Genomic DNA, 6,000 nt, shown 5'->3' with positions numbered 1-6,000 from the left:
TTTTCCCCTTTTGTTTTGCTCACTTTAATTATTGTCTGCCTTAAGAACGTCACATTTTCCACCATTAGTTTTCCACTCACTTAGCTCTCTGCATTACATTTTCCTGCCCTCATCCTCTCGCACCTGTTCATCTGTTAGCCACGCCCCCCTTTCCAGATCTTTCGTCCTCATGTGCGTCTTGTTTTCCTATCACCACCTTATTTAAACTGTGTCTGTTCACTCACTCGTTGCTCGTTTGTTGATTTTTTTATCACTTACCAGCACGTCGTCTCGTCCTGTTTATGCCAAGCTTTTTTTTTTTTTTTAACTCTGCTCTGTGTACTGGATCCTGCTTTTTGCCTCAGCTCTGGAAACCCTGACCCTGCTTGTTTTTTGACCATGTCCTCTGTCTTGCCCTGCCTGGTACTTTTGCACCGCGGACTGCCTTCCTGTTTACTGAACCCTTGCCTGCATTAAAGACCATCCTTTTTACTCATACGTCCTACATCGTGAGTTTGCATTTGTGTCCAGCCTCTGCCTGTGCCTCACCTCCACTCAGCCTGACAGAAATTCCTTTTTTTCAACAATTACATGCACTGATGAAAAGCACTACATTCCAAGCATGGACACAAAATAGGAAAGTGAAAAGAAGATTTTATAATATTCACTTTAATGTAAATTTATAGAAAACACCAAATATTTAGTCACTCATTGGACACAGTTTGGACTCAGGCGCCATGTGGAAATTCCCCAATATAAACTGAATTACATCTATAGGCCCCAAAACAGGAAGTTTGCCTCTACTCAATGTATATTTGTGACATCACAAAATTAGATTTTCAAGAGTGTTAAAACAAAAAATGTAAAACAAACAAACAAAAACTATATAGATTTGTGACATCGTAAAGTAAAATTTTGAAGAGTGTTAACTTTTAAAGGAAAACAAATTGAAACAGAACACGTATGAATTAAATTGTCCCTCATTCCAAGAGTCTTCCTGCAAACATTCAATAAATTTTGAAATACCCCACCTCAAATAAAAGATGAAAAAAAAGATACACAAATAATCTTGACCCTCCTCTGTTGCAAAAGAAACAGCACTATACAGTTTAAGCCTTTATATATGTGAAATAGAAACAATTAAAAATTGTATTAATATGTGATCATTTTAATTATTCACAATTATCACATTAAAAACCGCCTATAATGATTTCTTTGCATCTCTTTTCTTAGCTCATTAGTCAAGACTTGCATTGTCAGGAGACATTTGTATTAATATCAATCCAGCTGCTGATATCAATAAAACATTATAATAAAAAAAAGACTGTCGTGACTTTTCATTCAAGTGGGATTAAAGAAAGAAAGAGAGATAGAAAGAAAGACATTTTGACACAACCTGTCAGACATTTTAAGGGTTTAATGACAAATGCTGCCACCTAGCGGTCATATTCCATATCACCAGAAAATGTCTGCCGTTTGTCAGGACGGGCGGCAGCCCAGCACCGGGAGCTTGTGGACCCGCAATACAGACTCCCAGACTAGGCTTAGGGGTGGAGGAAAACATGGTCTTTATTCCAGCATCGGGTTCAGTACACATGTAGGCAGTCAGCGCGGCAGAGGTACAAGCAGGGACGCGCTGAGATGCAGTCAAAAACGAGCAGGGTTCAGAGGTACGAGCAAACACCAACATCTGGGATGAGGCAAGAGGCATGGTCGAAGACAACAGAGCAGGATTCGGAACACGGCAAGACAAAAATCAGGACTATGAATGGCGCTGGAAAGTGTACGAGACAACAATCTGACATGGAGGTGAAGGACTGTGAGATTTAAATACAGGTGGCGTTAATGAAGTGCAAGTGAGGAGAAGGATCTAGAAAGGGGGTGTGGCTAGTGAACAAAGATACTACATTGTGCAAGACAGTGAGGGAGGACAACACAAGGTGGAGAGAAGAAAAGACAAAGATATGTGAACAGGTGCACAGAGCGTGAGTGAAAGGAAACACAAAGCAGACAGAGTCACAGACAGAGACACGGACACATGGCAGGTGCAGAGAGAACATAATCAGAGGGGCGTGAGGAAAACAGAGAACAGAGACGGAGGATAGAATAAAATATAACAATGAAGAGGAACATAGCATAGGTCATGAACATGAGAACTAAAATAAGAACAGAACATAATAAGCAATAAGAACCTGCATGAGACGTGATTAGAGAATAAACAGTTGTTGTGTGGGCCACCCGAAGAGGAGGTACTGCTGGCCAACGCCAGAGGGCGCCCTGCCTGTTGTCGGGTTTCAGGCACTAGAGGGCGCAGTGGCCACCCAGGAGCCAGGACTGACAGCTGTCAATAATTATCATCAGCTTCACTATAAAAGCCTGGAGGAGACACCACATCTCTGCCGAGATATCAGCTTACCTCACAGGTAAACACTCAGCCGTGGTTTTGTGTCATACAACTTTCTGAACATTTGCAGGCGTACCTGTTTGACTGGTCAGCAGCTGGAAGCTGGGAGGAGACGACGTCTTCGCTCCTCGGATAAGTAGTCCTTCAGGCGCTGCACGTTTTTGTTCCTGTGTGACTGTGATTGAGAGGTGGAGGTGTTTCCCACCCTTAACCTGTTTTTGTTCCTGCCAGCAGTACCGGATCTGACAGCTGGAAGCAGAGGCCACCTGGGGACTCGGGACTTGGCGGCTTCGGTATACTGCAGGTCTTCGTTGGTGGCGGAACCTTGTGGACCCTGGCTCTTCTCTGGATAGGCGTCTCCTACCCTCGGGCCTGCCCACACGTCACTTATTGTATCTTGTGATTGATTGTCTAAAAGCAGTATTCGACCTGTTGTGCACATTTGCCACAATAAATTGTATTTATTGGATTATCTATTGACCGTTCATTTGTGCCCCCTGTTGTGGGTCCGTGCATTACACTTTCCCCAACAGGATATCTCAGCCAACGTCATGGATCCCGAGGGGCACAACCCACCCGTTGAACAGACAATGGAGACGCAAGGTGCACAGGCTTCTGCAGGAGGAATAATGGGTGAGTTGCAGCAATTCTTGGCCGCCTTCACTGCTTGGTTGGATTTGGTAACCGAGCAGAATGTACTACTCAATCGTAGGTTGGAGGCTCTCACCGCACAGGTGGAAGCGCGTGCACAGGGCACGGCTGCTGCTCCTCCTCCTGCCGACCTGTTGCAGAACAGGGACCCTCCAGTGGTTGTTCAACGGACCCCCACCCCCATCCCCGGAAGCATACATAAGTCCCCCGGAGCCGTACGGAGGCTGTGTAGAGACATGCGCGGACTTCTTAATGCAGTGCTCGCTCGTCTTCGCTCAGCGTCCAGTAATGTACACATCAGACTCCACCAGGGTGGCTTATGTTGTCAATTTGCTTCGAGGTGAGGTACGCGCCTGGGCTACGGCGCTTTGGGAGCAGAATTCACGGCTCCTAACGACATACACTGGGTTCGTACGGGAATTCAGACAAGTGTTTGATCACCCTAATCGAGGCAAATCTGCTTCCACTCTGCTGCTGTCCATTTGACAGGGGCGTCGGAGCACTGCAGAGTATGCAGTCGACTTCCGTGTCGCGGCTGCGAGGGCCGGCTGGAATACGGTAGCGCTCCGCGCCGCCTTCGTAAATGGACTGTCTTTGGTCCTGAAGGAGCACCTGGTGGGTAGAGATGAGCCGCGGGATTTAGACGGGCTTATTGATTTAGTCATACGTTTAGACAACCGATTGGAAGAACGTCGACGGGAGCAAGACGAAGGATGTGGCCGGGCACGCGCCGCCCCTCTCCCTTCACTGTCCGAAGCAGCCCTGCCTTCCCCGCGCTCCAGAGCCAGAATGCTCCGTGTGACGACAGCTAACCCCTGCTGACGAAGCTATGGACACGAGCAGGGCCAAAATAAAATTAGAAAACAGACAGAGGAGGCTGGCCCGCGGAGAGTGCTTTTTCTGCGGCTCTAATGAGCATTTGCAGAAACAATGCCCCAAGCAGTTAAACACCAACGCTCACCCTTAGAGACTGGGCTAAGGGTGGGCCATAACACACACGCGGGTAATGCACGAAAATCCGCACGAATCCCAGTTGTGATCCTCTGTGGGGATTTAACCCTTCAAGCCCCAGCACTAATCGACACGGGGTCAGAAGGGAATCTGCTAGATAGCAGATGGGCTAAAGAAGTAGGGCTCCCTCTAGTGGCCCTTCCTTCACCAGTGAGGGTACGGGCACTAGATGGCACCCTCCTTCCACTAATAACACACCAGACACAGCCCTTAACACTGGTTGTGTCTGGAAACCACAGGGAGGAGATCGTGTTCTTCGTAACACCTTCTACCTCCAGAGTTATTTTGGGATATCCATGGATTAGTAAGCACAATCCCCGGATCGATTGGCCATCTGAGGTTGTGGCTCAATGGAGCGAAGCCTGCCACCGGGAGTGTTTAAGATCCTCGGTCCCACCCGGTGTGACGGTTAAAGAGGAGGCTCGAGTCACTCCCAATCTCACGGTGGTGCCAGCTGAGTACTACGATCTTGCTGACGTTTTCAGCAAAGATCTGGCACTCACGCTTCCCCCGCATCGACCGTATGATTGTGCCATTGATTTGATCCTGGGCGCTGAGTTTCCGTCCAGGAAACTGTACAACCTCTCACGCCCCGAGCGCGAATCGATGGAGACCTACATCAAGACTCTTTAGCTGCCGGGTTGATCTGGAACTCTTCCTCCCCGTTAGGTGCTGGTTTCTTTTTTGTGGGCAAGAAGGACGGTGGACTCCGTCCATACATTGATTTTAGAGGGCTGAACGAGATCACGGTTCGCAACCGATACCCGTTGCCCCTATTAGATTCAGTGTTCACGCCCCTGCATGGAGCCAAAATATTTACAAAATTGGATCTTAGGAATGCGTATCACCTGGTTTGGATCTGGAAGGGAGACGAATGGAAGACGGCATTTAACACCCCGTTAGGTCACTTTGAGTACCTGGTCATGCCGTTCGGCCTCACTAACGGCCCTGCGACGTTCCAAGCATTGGTAAACGACATCCTGCGGGATTTCCTGCATCGGTTTGTCTTCGTATACCTAGACGATATCCTCATCTTCTCCCCGGATCCTGAGACTCATGTGCAGCATGTACGTCAGGTCCTGCAGCGGTTGTTGGAGAACCGGCTGTTTGTGAAGGGCGAGAAGTGCGAGTTCCACCGTACTTCTTTGTCATTCCTGGGGTTCATCATCTCCTCCAACTCCGTCGCCCCCGATCCGGCCAAGGTAGCGGCGGTGAGAGATTGGCCCCAACCGGCAAGCCGTAGGAAGCTGCAACAGTTCTTCGGCTTCGCTAATTTCTGTCGGAGGTTTATCAAGGGCTATAGTCAGGTTGTTGGTCCCCTTACAGCCCTGACCTCCCCAAAAGTTCCCTTCACCCGGTTGGATCGGTGCGAAGCCGCGTTTAGGGAGTTGAAACGCCGGTTCTCTACTGCGCCAGTTCTGGTGCAGCCCGATCCTAGCCGCCAGTTTGTTGTGGAAGTAGATGCCTCTGACTCAGGGATAGGAGCCGTGCTGTCCCAGAGCGGGGAGTCCGATAAGGTTCTCCACCCCTGTGCCTATTTCTCCCGCAGGTTGACCCTGGCAGAGCGGAATTATGACGTCAGCAATTGGGAGCTCCTTGAGGTGAAAGAGGCCCTGGAGGAGTGGAGACACTTGTTGGAGGGAGCTGTGGTTCCATTCACGGTTTTCACTGACCATTGGAACCTGGAGTATATTCGGACCGCTAAGCATCTGAACCCCAGGCAAGCCCGTTGGTCTCTATTTTTTGGATGTTTTGACTTCAGGATCACCTATTGCCCCGGGACCAAGAACCAGCGGTCAGATGCACTGTCCCGGGTGCATGAAGAAGTCAAAACCGAGCTGTCAGATCCATCAGAAAACATCATCCCGGAGTCCACTATCATCGCCACACTGACGTGGGACATGGAGAACATCGTCAGGGAGGCCCTGACGTGTCACCCGGACCCCGGCGCTGGA

Source organism: Thalassophryne amazonica, chromosome 14 (assembly GCF_902500255.1).
Source record: "Thalassophryne amazonica chromosome 14, fThaAma1.1, whole genome shotgun sequence".
In the NCBI taxonomy this organism is placed as follows: domain Eukaryota; kingdom Metazoa; phylum Chordata; class Actinopteri; order Batrachoidiformes; family Batrachoididae; genus Thalassophryne; species Thalassophryne amazonica.
The sequence above is the reverse complement of the archived record's forward strand: the minus strand, read 5'-3'. Positions refer to the sequence as shown.